The following is a 15,094-nucleotide window of genomic DNA, read 5'->3' as shown; positions in this document are numbered from 1 at the left end:
GCCAGCAGCTCTGAGTCTCACTAAAGGTTCAGATCTCTCTCCTCCTGGAGGAGAAAGGACTAAAGGCGAGCTGTTCAGAGACTCGGAGACGACACCGGAGCCAAGTCTTCCTAAGAAGCATCCCTCATTCCACTAGGCCGTCTTCAAACAAGTCAGTACTATTTTGATCTTGCACCTGAAATGGAATGTTTCTTCTCTCTGTCTTGGATGCCAAGGTTTGCACAGGGCCACATGTGACCTCTGACAGAACTTATGTCAACTCCTAATACCAGGTGACTGTACACCGACTGAAAGAATAGGCAATCTGAGGAAAACCCTGAGACATACAAAAAGGTTGCATACGTTCTAAAAAAGGCCAGTCTTAGGAATCAAAGTAAATAAAGCCAAGACACATTCTTTGACCACCATGAAAATAATAACAACAGAAATAGAAGCAACTAATCAAAACAGGACGACAGTCCTTGAAATTAAAAAAAAAAGAAAAAAACACAGAAAAATAAAAAACAAAAACAACAAAACAAAAGAAAAAAACTTTTCTATGCAAGTCCTGAATTAAGGAGACATCAAAACCACCATGACCGACTAGGTAAAGAGAATGATGAGAACATCAGGTGAAATAATCACACAATCATCATCACCATCACCTTGACATTGAAAACACCAAATGTGCACTGACGCTGACCTAGAACATGACAGTGAGAGTGCAGAGAACAGCAGCTCTCGGGGCCTGCTAAGAGCATGGAGCGGGACGTGTCAGGCTGCCAGATGTGCTGCTGCCCACCCTTCTCCGGGGATGTCTGAGGAAGAAGAGACGGCACGTAGCCTCTATTCCAGGGCTCTGCTAATTCTTAGGAACCACAGAGTAATGTGTCTGTAGAGGTCGGGTAAGCACTGGGGGCAAGTTTGGGTTGCTTGGGTTTCGTGTCCCCAATTCACCTAGAACCCCCGATCCCAGTGGGCACCCACTCTTCTGCATGAAACCCCCCCACAGGACAACAGTGCTATTAGGGACGGGATATCCCCTCTGTGCCTTTCCCGTGAAGTTCTTTGACTGCTTGACTCTGGTTACTCTCCAAGAAACCAGAATAGAAAAACACTGTAGCAGCGGTTACATAACTAAGCTAACAAGGAAATGCTGCTTGGGAGCTGCACGACTTAAAAGACGCATCATGAGACTTGCAATAAAAACTGGCCAAGTAAAGGCATGTTTCTCTACTCTACCCTCCTTGAAACCCGCCCACAACAAAAATAATTTTTGATGAAAAGAAAAAGGACAGCTCTCCAGACACCTCAGGGAGGGAGGGGGCATCCAGTACCCACAGACAGGCCCCTCCGCTCCGAGCTTGTAGGCAACACCTCTGCTCCAGTGCAGACAACACAGGATGCTGTTTGGGGTGGGAAAGGGTCTAAAATAATAGAAATATTTCATCACAACCTGTTATAAGTTTTGGTGTTGAAAGTCACATACCGGGCCACTCTGAAGTCAGGAGGCTCGAGTCAGACCGTGGACCCCCCCCACCCCCATCTCAGAGCAGCGCCTGACACACACGAGCCACTCGCCTGCCTCCTGCGTGAATGGAACCCCTGAGAACCCCAGGGAGTCAAAACACCAGCTGCATTTCAGTAGTACCACCGGGCTCGCGAACAGTTAAGCCGACTCAACACGTCTGTCTGGCTGGGAAAAGCCCCGGACGTTCAGAATGCTATGGAAAAAGGAAGCAACCAGTACGAATGACCCCACGGGTGAAAACTGATGGCTAAAATAGAAATGGAACTCAGAGGCTGGAAAATCAAGTGGGGGAGACCTCCCAGGATGTCGAACAAACTGGACAAAGAGACAGAGACTATGAGAGACCAAGAAGGCAGCCCAGGAGGTGGGTGTGACAGAAGCCACACTGAGCGAGGACTGTGGGAAGGGACCATGTCATGACACTGTCGTAAGAGCCGAGCTGACAAAGTGGGAGCTGAGGGTGGAGGAGGGGGAACGGAGTCCAGATGTCCGCCACGTTGGCGGCAGGACAAGTAAGCAAGTGTAGTACGTAAAATTCCCCGACCTGCCAGCGGCGACCCCCAGATAACTGTTAAACACCGAAAATAGCCAAAGGAAGCCAGCGGGATTGGAAAAATGAGAAAAATCCTCGTGTTTCGTAGCAGAAAGTCAGTAAATACTGCCTAAAGTTACTCCTGGGTGCGGGGTGCAGGAGGAAGAGGGGTGACTACTGCATTTAGTCACAATCTCTTCTGTTACTTTCTTACCCGATGCCTGTGTGATTGGAGTACAAATGGTAACTTCTGCCATGAAAATGTCATTCACCTCTCGTCACGCCTCCATCGCTCCCCAGCACAGAGGCGCAACTCGCTGCCTAGTGCCCCACCTCACTGTGTTTACTGAGACACAGTCTCCACGCGCGAGCGCCCCAAGGTCCCTCGTTCTGTAAAAGAAGGAGGGTGCTTTCTACCCCGCATTTCACCAGCTGTTCACTGTGGGAGGAAACGACACGCAGGAAGCGATTCGCCACGCTGTCCCGTCCCTGCTCTCGGCACCTCTTTCTGCCCTTCACACATCAGCCCCGTCTCCGGCTGAAGCAAAGGGACGCTACGTGCTGCAGGCGGCGTCCTCCCCGTCACCAGATGCTAATTTACAGGCCTTACATCAAAGAATCGGATCTGCCAATCAAGGCGGGATAGTAATAAGGGCAGCCAGGCCTGCGGCTTGCAATTCCAAGAAGAGACTGTACCGCTTCAAAGCTGGTTTTTAAAAAGATTCAACGACACGCTAGCGAGAGACCTGATTTGCCAACAGTTCCTGGGGAGAAAAAGAAGAAAAAAATGAACTTGAGGGGAGGGTCTTAAAACGGATCAAAAGGTTTAAATGAGGCAGGATTCTGATGGGCCCCGTAAGAACGTTCCCACAGGCCACGTCTGACTCCCGAGCGGCCGTGCTTTCCCAGGAGGTCAGTGTCCTGACACCCGGGGGAACAGCCGCGTGCAGTGAGACCAGCGCCACGCTCCCTCAGCAGTGCTGGTGAAGTCGCCTGACTATTTCCTTGCAGCCGTTTTGGGACCCTGTCCAGACACCCAGATCCTTAGGAACCAGGGGAGAAGGTGGGGTGTCCGACTGGGCCTCAACCCGGACTGCTCTGAAGAAGGCGTCAGCTGCCGCTTAGGGACGTTAGGACCACTGTGTAAATGCCTTTTGCTCTTATTATATCGAAGGGAAAGTGGCAAACATGAAAGTGCGAAAATGCATAACAAGCAGCGCAAGTCTCACACCCGTCCAACGGCTGAGGAAGCAGGTAAGAAGGAGAGGTACCAAAGCTTTGATTCTCCCCCCCCACAATGGCCCACTGGCCTCTGGCTAGGGAGGAAAAAACATGCACGAAAAGCTAGAAATAAATGTCATTTGAAAGACTCTCTGAACATGGAGAAATAATTAGGGAAGTATTTTTTTTTAATGAACTCTCAGTGAATGAACCCTTTCTCACCACATACATACACGCCTATCACTCTGCTGGGTCCAGTGCTTTCACAGACGCACCCGTGTAACAAACAGGTGCCGCTCAGGTAAGCCGTGTTACCTGGCGAGTTCAGGCCACGGGGACACATCGTCCCATCGCAACCCTGGCCTGTCTCAGAAATGTCGCTGAACAAGAAGGCGTTCAGAGGGGAGGACCGGCATGGGGAAAGGTTTGCAGACATCTCCCACAAGGCACGGTCCAAAACACTGGGGAGAGTTAGCCTGCAAAAGGGGGGATGAGGTACAAGCAGCATTCAATGCAGTCCAACTGACATTACCTGCTGTTCGATGCTGTGGGGAGTTCAGGCAGGAAGGACATGCCTGCCACCTCTGCCCTCTGGCGCTTACCTGACAGCGGTTTGCAAAATACATGACAGGTGTTAGGTGACAACAAGACTTGGGGCCAAGGAGAGAAAAGCACAGGACATAGAGTTGAGCTAAACAGAAGAAAACCCGTCCTCCTTAGACGGACTGGACTGCTGCTGTTCACATCTTAATTCCCTTCTTAGTTCACTCACGCATGGCAACTAAACGGCTATTGGTAACAACGGAATTATCGGCAAAGACAAACTGGGGAGTCAGGTGGTGGTTACCTGGGGATCGGACGGAGGTGCGGGGTGGGGCCAGTGGTTACAGGTGAGTTGTGATCATGTCCCTAACTTGTAAGGGAAAGGTTTGGCATGCTTATTACATTAGTACAACAAACGAAAAACCCAGGCACATTACTTAATTAACATCGGGTCATGAATGTGTACCAAGAACCTAACATGACAATGAAGCAAAATTTGTACTTGATGCTGGAACATTTTTTTAAAAAAATAAAGAATAAAGAAATCCTTGAATCAAGTGTGGGTTAGACTCAGTAGATCCCAGACTTCCAGATTTGATGCATCAGCCAAACCACCCCTTCCATTCCTCCTCCAATACAATGGGGAAATGATTTTGGTTGCCAAATACAGTATCTTTAACGATGATTTTAAAAACAAATGCAGGCGTGGCAAAAATCTCAGGTGATTGGGCCTACTGAAAACACTTGCTTCCAGAAACCTCCACCGTCTTTAGCTTTTCATTTGCTGTAGACGACTGGGCGTGTCCTCCTGGCCCACGGGCTGGTATTAGGGATCCACTGGGTTACTTTACACTCAGGGTCCTCCCGTGGCCCAGATGCCTGTTCATGCTTATGGTTTCCCTACCAACGGAAGGGTGAAAACCTTAAAATCCACTGACAAATATTATGGACAAGACACAGCACCATCGTCAACTAGAGAAACGGCCACGCCCTTAGTATCTCCGGCTCTAATTTGAGAAGACTCAACTTCAGTGGGGTGGAAGGAGGGAGGGATTTAAGACGGTTTTCCTTAGGAATGGTGTCTGACACCAGCGATCCATTCTGCCAAGAAATCTATAGATGCTCTGGACATCACCCTTCTATGGCCACGGGCCTCTCATTTTAGGGTTAAAGACACCCTCTCACTTCCAAGAAATCGTAAGGGCCCTGGGCCCTGGTAAGAACCCATGAAGCAGAGAGGTTTCCACCAAGGTCATGGGACACACCTGCCTTCTGTCCCCCGGTCGCTGAGCCCAGCCTGGGATCCGATCAATAAACGCTTCCTGAGAGCTGCTAATACGAGGCTCCTGGCAGCTGCTTAGGGTAACATCCTATATCCTCTGAGTGGCCAGGACTCCACGAAGCTCTGCGGTGGTAACTCAAGCTCCCGGGGGATAAGAGCCCCTGCTTTAGTGATCCTGCAATGCCAGGCACATGCCAGGGGCTCCACAAATGGGTTTTGACTCCCCATCCAAACAGAGAACTCCTGCAAGTCACCAGGAAACACTGGTCCAATTTTAAATGCACAGGGATAAAACACTGCCCCAGAGTACTTAAAATAGGTCGTCACGGCTCTCTAAAACCAATGCCAGGAATGACAGTAAACAGAAGAATAAGCAATGAAACTCAACGGCACTAAAAGAAAAGTCAAATACGGAAAGACAAGACCACGTACCTGGACACCAACCTACAAGTCCTTTACTTAGAGGCTGACAAAATCATTAGAAAGCAAACCACAAAAGTAACTACTATTGGCAACAATGTACGAGAAGCAGCCAGAGAACAATATAAAAGTCAGAGAAATACAATGACGCGGTTGTGCGCACTATTTAACAACCACACAGGCTGGTGGAAACCATTTCCTCTCCAGAATTTCCTTCTACTAATGTATCAAGGGGAGGACAGAGCCTGTCCTGTATTTCTCACAGAACTATTTTAGGATCAAAGAGCCAGTGTACATGAAAGTACCCCGGTGACTACAAAACCCTTCAGAAATACAGTGCATTGCTTTTTTTGACATCTTTCAATCTATATTTTTACCTACTATAAAAATTTTCATTTATTTACTTCTGTCCTCTCAGTGTTTTTAAAAACTCATTTTACCAAACTTAGATGTAAGCACTTTGCAAACATTTATTCACTAATTATTCATAAGACACACTACGACATGTACTACTATCATTTCCCCATTTTACAGAAGAGGAAACTGAGGCTCAGAGGAGCCAGCATAGGCAGGACTCAAGCCAGGCAGCCCGGCTGTGTCATCCTTGCTCTTGAACTCTGCCCCTTGCGGCCCGCCTAAGGTTATCTATCAAGGGTTCTGTTTACTAATCCTTAGTCTTCTGCGATGTCTCTGAAAGAAAAGCAGTCAGAAATACCCAACCCAAGTGTTGAAAGGAATCTGAGTGGCCACCTCACTAGAAAAGAATCATTTCTGGTCTCCCTTTCAATGGATTTCCAAAGGTTCAGGAGCCATTTTTCCTCTTTAAAACAAATACTGTGAGACAAAAGCAGAGAATTCCATGGGGAGAGGTCTGTCCAAGGGTATTCAAAGTCGTCTTTCAAATGCAAATTGAGATTTCTTTTTTTTTTTTTTTGGTCCTGCAGAAGATCCGGTAACAATGAGAGAGCCACACATCTAGCCCAGCAGCTGACACATATCAGGTGCTGGATTTGACGAAAGATGAACATTTCTAAAAAGTGTAATTCCTCGTCATGATCAGATCCCTAATTTTGAGGAAAAACATCCAAAAATATGAAGTAACAACATTGCTTTGAGTACTGGTGTTTAAACGTTTGCTCAAGCGTCATCTTTCATAAAGAGCAGAGATGCACTCCTGGTCGGTGCGGATGGACACACGTTTACACGTTAGTGTTTTAAAACACGATACAAAGTCTACGGACGCTCAAAGCAAAAAACACACTTAAAAATAATAAATAATGAGGCTTTGTTTTTTTTCTTTCGCAAATATACAGGCAGAGGCCTCCCATTCTAAGTAGCATTTTCCAGAAAAGCGTTGATGGAAGAGACAACTCGTAAGAGAGTCGGATTCCAGTTGTTGGGGTGGCTAATGAATGGACATTGCACTTCTTGAGTGAAAGTGAAGAGGACAGGATAATTCAAGGACAACAAAAGAGTGGGTTTTAGAAGACACGGGTGCCTACAAAAGTCCCCAAGAAACTCGTGTCCTGTCTTCAGCTCAGAGAGAACATACAGGGGAACGGACGGGCAGGAGGAGAATTGAAATCAGCACCCCGGCCTTCTCCACACTTGCTCCTGCAGGAGCCATCACTTCTGGTATCAGAGATGCTGGTCCAGGCTGAGGTGCTACCCGGGTCTTCCGGAGAGCATCTCGCGGGAGCCAGGAAGCACTTAGTCCTGGGGCATGAACGCTCCCTGGGACAGGCGCGGGACAGGCGTGTCCCACCGGGCTGCCCGGGCTGGGTGCGGTGGCAGGCAGGGAGGACCACGCACTCTCCTGGGTGCCTCCACGAGGTTACAGGGCGGCAGCAATCTCTCCAGGCACAGCGACCACAGAGCCACAACCAAGCAAGCAGGACACACGCAATGTGACGCCGTGGCCCATGGAGACCAGCCACTGTCCCATCCAATCCTCCCAGCCTGGGTTTCCAGGGAAAGGAAAGGCTAAGGAGGACAAGTTTCAATGGAAGAAGAACAGAAACGTGTGGGGACGGGTGTGCAGACGCGGAGGAAGGCACCCAGGGGCCTGGATAAATGGAGGGTGACGCGTACGTGGCCAGCCGGTGAAGCTGTGTTCACAACAGTCGGCCTCCGAGGTGTGGCAGGACTGCCCCGGGGGTGCAGGCCCGAGGTGGGGAACCCCAGGACTGTGAGCCCCCCGAACTTCAGCAATGGAGACAGACGGAGTGGGAACTCATGCGGCTGGATGACAGCCCAGCTCTCCGTATCCTGCCCTTGTAACTGTACTTCGGCTCACTATGTTCTTAGTCTATCTTTCTAGCGTCTTCTTGAAGCTTTTAGTAGCAAAACTAATTTATTCCAGTTAAATATACGACGCCAGGTGAGTTTAGAAGATTACTGTATGCTGCCGAGCCAGTTATGTATGTTAAGAAGGGATTAGCCGTGAATGCCCCTTGCCTACCACATATATTGCAATTTAAATGGCTTCACATATAAGGGCGACAGCAACCTGAACCACGGACTCTGCTATATCCTCGCGTTATTGATGGCAATGGGGACAGATAAAGCAACCTGTTCCAGTTAAACCAGCACACAAAAATCTTGCTCCGACACCATGGACCTTTGCAGCCATCACAATTATGACGGCAGATGGTGTGGTTCTGTCCATGCCAACCCCCAAAACCGGTTGTGGAGAAAGTGGCGCTCTCGCTTGGTGACCTACCATAATACCAGAGGCCGGCGTGCAGGGTTATAATTGGCGCCTGGAACCTCCCTCGTGGGGATTAGAGGCTTGCTCTCCACTTTTGCCCCAGCGGAACTGCCCACATTTCACAGTAACCCGCTGCGACTGCAAAGCCAAGGAACCAACTGCCCACCAGCACGGGGGCTTGTCTGGGCTCCGTCCTCACTCCCCTGCACAAGGACTCTCGAGGTGGGCCGTGACCGAGAGGCAATGGTTAGAGCTGGTGGTCTGAGCACTGAATGTGAGCGACCTAGACTTCCTGGAAACCGAGGTCTCCGGTTTCAGCTGCTGCGCCAGGCCTTTAACACCCTAAACTAAATCAACAGTGTGGAAGTTCCCAATGAGCTCCGTGACAGGCGTCCAGAAGCCTCAACAGGAGCTGTCCCCGGCGTCATGGGGGCTCTCGTACTGTAAAGAGAAGTGTGCCAGTCAGGTCCCGCGACCACCTTTAGGGCGCCTCTGTCTACTGAGGGCCATCCCTTCAGCAGAGCCACAAGAATTTCCTGACTGATGGAGAGAGACCTTCGGGGTTCTGCCTTCTCATCCCCTGCACCCCTGATGCTCTGCCCAGACCCATGCGTGTCTCTGGTTCCAGCCAGACGAGGCGCGCAGCTCCTGAGAGCTGAGCCTGGAAACAGTGCAGTGCAGGGCGCAGAGAAGAAATGGTTTGCAGAGCAATTGCGAGGTGTTGGATTACAGGTAAGGTTTCCACTCTCAAAGATCTCCTTTGGGGTTATAAACACCGAGGTGGGTGAAGCGCTATCTGATTTAAAATACTCGTGCACACCCGGCCCGAAGCTAAAGCAGGGCCCTCCCAGCCAGAGGAACACACCCGCAAACAGCCTCCTTCCCCCTTTGATGCAAATAACCCCAACATCCTTGCTTTTCCTGCGCGCACCCACCCGCCAAGCCAGGCTTGCTCTGGTGTCTTTACATCCACGAGAGTGGGGACGCAAGCGATTTCTTTCACGCGCCTTCTGATCTAAGCACCTGGTCTCCATCATCTGCTCATTGGGCCACTGCGGTTCTAATAATTTTAATAATGCCAAACAACAGCCACGTCCCATGGGGAAAGCACAGTGCTAAACATCTGACAGGAGCTGGTGGTGGGTACGGTTATTCCTTATCGTCAGGACTACTGTTACCGTTAGCATTTTCACACGGTTCCAAAAGCTTAGGAAACCTGCCTGAGGCCGAGCAGCTCCAGAGTGGCAGAGGCACGACCTCTGGCTGACTCCAAAGTCTGTGCCCTGAGCCACAAACACATCAGCGAGCGCTGAGGTGGACGGGAACCCTCCTCTCCAGGATCCCCTGAGACGGCCTCGCAGGTGTTCCTAGGACGAAGAGCCAGGGAGCGGTTCCGGCTGCAGATCACCCAAATGAAGACATCGGTCATGAAGTCATTCCAAGCTGGGGACCTCCGACTCAGGCACACGGAGCCGCTGGCTCCGCACGGCTCTGTGCCCTCTTTCCTGCCTGTCGTCTGCCCCAGAGCTGCTCAGAATTACGTCCAGCCACAGACCACTTCCCACGTGCGGCCCGTGGTCCCAGGGGGGACGGTGCATCCACGGACGGCAGGGAGAGGGGAGGCAACAGAGAGACTCATCTTTCTCCAGCTTCCTCTTCCAGGGGCCCCACACACGTGTCACAAACAGCCAGTGACGTCACTGCTCTACTGACCTGGTTTGAGGAATTCAGATGGTTTGTGCTGTGTTGTCAGGGTGAACGTCACACCCAGGCTGACTGGAGGCTGGGGACCGGTCCTCACACCCCTCTGGAGGTCCCAGCAGTGCCAGCAGAGTGGGCATCAGGGCGTGTCATCCCGGCCACAGCCCCTGCCCCAACGAGGGCGCCCTGTCTATTCATGCTGCTTTCGCACTGGCCGGTGCTGACCAGGGGGCAGCCTGGTGACTCAGGAATGGGCAGCAGGAGTCCATGAGCCTGAGGGGATTCTCTGTCCTCTCGACCACTGCTCCGCGTCGGATCTGCTGCAGGGGGTTCCTGGCCACCAAAGGTCTTCGACAAACACCACCCACGTGAGTGTACCAGCGCCTTGTCTAACCTTCTCCTCCCTCCCTCTCTGAACCAGTTATAACTACGGCCAATCTGTACCTGTCCCCGGGCTTCTGGGCGTTTCCAGGCCAGTGCATCTCAACCGTGGCTGTGCGCGCGCATACACACACACACACACACACACGCACACAGACACACACGCATGACTATATGCACACTTATGCATGCAAACACACCTGCAGATATGCACACACACACACATTTTACAAAACGTACCCAGGACACGCTAAGTGCAGCCAGCGTTGGGGCCCCTGCCGAGACTCAACCCACCAAGCTCCCCAGCGCAGTAAAGAAAAGCAGGTTCGAACCCGTTAGGTGCTTCCCTTGGAAACCACGAAACACAGCCTTACAGACGTCGTGTCGTTGTGTGTCCTTCGGAAACAACGGACTGGGACGCACAAAGGTGTGGGCGGGCCTTGTTCACAGTGACGTGACGGGTGACGTAGCGGGTGACGTAACGGTGACGTAAAGTGCTGGGACTGATGTAACAGGTGACGTAACGGGTGACGTAACAGGTGTGAGCGAGTGCTGGGACTGACGTAACGAGTGACGTAACGGGTGGCATAACAGGTGACGTAACGGGTGGCATAATGGATGACGTAACGGGTGGCGTAACGGGTGACGTAACGGGTGACGTAACGGGGACGAGGGCGTGCTGGGACTGGAGCTCACGTCCTAGGTCCAAAGGTTTTGTGTTCATCTCACTTTGGGAACTCCAGTCCCTTAGACAAGTTAGGAAGCCTGTCATTTAAAGCAATCCTGAGAAAAGACCAAGTCCCTGTGACAGCCCAATAATGACCTGAGTGTCCCCGCGATGAGACTGTGGATTTCTGTGCCCGGGGCTTCTCAGAGCGGCCGGATGTACAGCTTTCACACTGAGCGAAGGCAAAATCCCCCCGAGCAGGGTCGTCTGCACCCACAGTGAGCACTGAGGTCCCCAAGCCAGCTTCTGGAGCCGTGTGTGGGATGATGGACGCTGCACAGGGAGGGCAGCCAATTTGGAGAGAGGGTGAGGGGCAAACGCAGAGGAGAAAGTATGGGGTGACCTCAACGGCACCCTGGAAGTGACCTCGGGGCAGTGTATTTAAATGATGCATTCCTTCAGAAAGATTAAACAACAACAAAAAGCCTCTCCTACCAATGTGCCCCGGCGGCAGAGTGTGAAGACAGAGCCTCCAAGACTGTCCTAAATAAAAACAAGTACGTTTGGAAGAGAAACACTCAACAAGGAGCCATTACACAGAAACATCAACGCAGAAACAGGAGACCGCTTGTCAGATCTTTTGCAACTGGAAAGCGAGGCTGATAGACACAGAGCCAGGGGTGAGGGAGCTTTGGTGGGATGGAGGCAAGAGCTCCGAATCTGCTAGAGTGGGAAACGTGACCCATGGAGCCAGCCGTGGAGTCAGGGGTACATGGAGGAAGGGAGAGGCGACGCCAGAGAAAAGGCTCTGCAAGCAGCGCCAACACACTTCTCCTCCTTCCGGTGGAACAGGTCTGCTCTTCCTCCCGGCCAATTGTCACACTGGCTGCCGCGGGCTGCAAGCCGATGTCCTATCTTCTTTCCAGAAAGATCCCTGTGCTTTCACGTTATGCCAAACACTATTCCTAACGCACTCTGCTCAGTCAGGTAGCAGTCCTGAGTGTGCCCCACTCATGGCACAGCCGTGGCCCTCCAAGAACATGACAGCACAGATGTGAGGTCCTTAAGGTCCCCATGCCCAGGAAGTGACTGCTTGCTACTCCCAGGAGAGCCTAACGTTGCCCCCACTCACAACCAACAGCAGGTGTTTTCAAGGACCCCTCTACCTGAGGGTACCGCTACGGCCTTCCCGGCCCGGTGGGTTTTCCCATCACACATCCTGTGAATCACCGCGACAAAAGTGGAAAGACAGCAACACATGCTTACATACTCAGAATGCCTCTGGAATCTAAGCGGCCCTTTCACAACAAGAAACAGTTTGCAGGGCCCCATCTCCCATGGCATCTGGGACACGCACGGACACCATACCCGTGTGTCTGATGGTTAGTGGTTTGTTGGTTGGATGAAGGAATCAGTGGATGAAATAGTAAGTCTCTGATCTGCCTTCTGCACCTGGGCACCAAGTCTCTTGTTTATCGTGCTCTCTGACTGGGTCAGTGTTTTTGTGCCTATTAACAAGCGCCTCTCTCCTCTGTGTGTTTGCACCAAAAAGGGAGATCAAAGCTTCTGTGGCCGGGGATGGTCAACACGGTGACAAGCGGAATCATGAAAGCCCATTGCTCTTGTTTTTCCAAACTAAACTGTTTCAGCTGAAATGCTCTCCGCCTACCTTCCACCTCTTTCTCTGGGTTATTTGCTTGCTTGGGTTTATACTTTCAAGTCAGTCTGACCCTCTCCCTCTTGGATCATGGGTCCCACTCCTGCAGGGTCTAACTCTGCTCATGTCCGATTGGGTCTCCGAACCCAGTTAGGACCCAGGCAGGACTGAGTCCTTCCTCCTCTAGTAAGAGGGCGTATACAGAACACCAGTGACGCATGGCAAGAGGAAAGACTGGCTGGGTGGCACACACACACCTACCTGACAGGCCACCTAAGTACAGGGACAGACCAGGAGGCTTTCCTACGAGCAGCGGGTAAACCAGGAGGTCAGAAAGGAGACAGATCCCTGAAGAAGACATGGAGGCTGGGACAGTCAAGGGGGTCTGACCCAGCCACAGAAGAAGGGGTACACGTGATGGGGGGCACGCTGCGTGGCAGTGACCTGAATGGAGTTGTAAAACGGCACTGAAGAGTACGTGGTCCAGGCCAGCTTACAGCAGAAGAGCTACGGAGAACAGCGGGCGAGGGCAGCCTGGAGGACGGCGGTTAAGGGACCGAGTGGCTTTAGAATCTGGCAACTCCCACGTTCTTAGAATAACCGAGACCCACAAATTGGATAGCAAGGACTACGTGGTGAAGTGGGGAAAGGACCAAACGAGCCGTCAAGGGACCCAGCACTGACAGAGCAAGGTCACAAATGAGCTGCGACATAGTTAGTGGTCCGTAGCATTCTTTCTCTTCTTATTTAAATATGAAATAAAACAGAACAGATTGTGCCGTGTGCACTGCCCATAGGAAAAACTATTGTTTTGTGAAACATTTGCTTCAGCTCTATAGACAAAGGTGTGTATGTGTGGCTCGACCAAGACGTGAAATGTGTTTCTCACGGTGGGGTCACAACCAAAACAGTTTGACGAGAGGATGCGTACGGCTTCTTCAGATTCTAAGATGTTCCCATCTCACAGGTGTGTAAATCAATGTAGACACGCGTTCCAGCATAAAATTAAATAAACCATGGGCAAAATTTAGATACACCATCAGATAATTCAACATTAAACAATGCTGTTAATTGATTCTCCAAAACAATGCCCTTAATTAAACTACCTATGACCCAGGTCTCCAGGGAGTAAGTACGCCTCCTGTATGTCGTGAGGGACACACCTGCACACTCAGCCAGAGGGCGGGCCTTCTGTTGGAGAGGCTTCCGTTCCAGGGCAGAGCGGCAGTGTGGACAGAAACTGTACCCTAAAGCCGGCTCCAGGCAGGACGTCACTGTTTCACTTTTTAAAAGATCTAAGGCCAGCCCTTACCTTTCTCACCTTTACCAGCAACACATTTTCGCAATCTGGTCATGGTATGTGACACACACCTGTGAAACCCTTTCCTGGAACATGTGGCCTTTCACTACTTCTGGATTCTGACTCAATGTGACAGTCTCATCCGCCTCAGCCATTTCCGAAAAGCTATGATCCAAAGGAAGTCCTTCAGGAGAACACGACTAGGCCATGTGTAGTAAACCCTAAGTACGTCCCTGCTGGACAAGGCCACTGTCCCAGAAAAGCAAAGGGTGAGTTAGGAGCATATATATGAACAGGAATGGAGGCAAAATTGTTAAGGCTGGTGACCCGCATAAGCCACGCAGACAATTTGAGATAAAAAAAGTATGTGAGTGTCCGCAGCCACCACGATGTCCACGGTCCTGATACTGTGACTTTGCCATCAGAAGACATCAGACGTCTTTACAGACATGACCTCAGGTAGTCCCATCACTGCTGTGAGGTGGGGGAGGCAAAGGCAGAGACCCCAAAACTGGGGCACACACCGGTGATGGGACCTGTCCCGGCACCAGATGTCTGTCCACGTGGAGAACACAAGTCAGGGCGCCTGTTTGCTTGTCTGACCGGGTCCAGCCCAAAACCATGGCTCCAGTTTGTGCCTTGAACATAACAGACCCTCCCTCAACAAACACTTTCTAGTCTGCGTGCGACTGCAAGGTCAACAAATCCCCCGACACCCGGAACCATTCACACTCATCCTGGGCTATCTCCGAGGGTCTGTAGAGGGTACCAGGCTGGCAGCCACCGCTCACTTCCTGCCCACGCAGTGCCAGCTACTCTGCCCCACCAGGGCACAAACTTCACACAGCCCTCTGAATCCCTCCAAAGCGGCCCAGACACTGCCCCGCGGAGCGCTTTGCACCCGGAAAGTCTTCTGGAGGTCATCCCGTCTGGCCCCCTGATGTCACAAACAAGGAAACGGGTCTAGAGACACAGGTGCCTGGCCCAAGGTCACTTCAGCATGAGGGCCTTCAGGCTCCAGTCACCAGCTCCCACAAACTAACTGTGAACCAAGTAGTTTCTTCCCGCCTGTACTTAAGCACCCCCAGGCAGCGACCTGCGGTGACCAGAGCCACGGAAGGACCAGCCGGTGGCCCGGTGGCACCCAGGCGTGCCAGGGCAGGCAATACC

At 51.4% G+C, this 15,094-nt stretch overlaps 1 protein-coding gene across 2 annotated transcripts in view; it reads right to left on the bottom strand.

The window, feature by feature from the left end:
* Positions 1-15,094, bottom strand: part of ABHD17C (abhydrolase domain containing 17C, depalmitoylase) — a 30,802-nt gene that overhangs the window by 14,974 nt on the left and 734 nt on the right. The window lies entirely within an intron of this gene.

Source organism: Rhinolophus sinicus, linkage group LG13 (assembly GCF_036562045.2).
Source record: "Rhinolophus sinicus isolate RSC01 linkage group LG13, ASM3656204v1, whole genome shotgun sequence".
Classification (NCBI taxonomy): Eukaryota; Metazoa; Chordata; class Mammalia; order Chiroptera; family Rhinolophidae; genus Rhinolophus; species Rhinolophus sinicus.
This window is presented reverse-complemented; position numbering and strand designations above follow the sequence as displayed.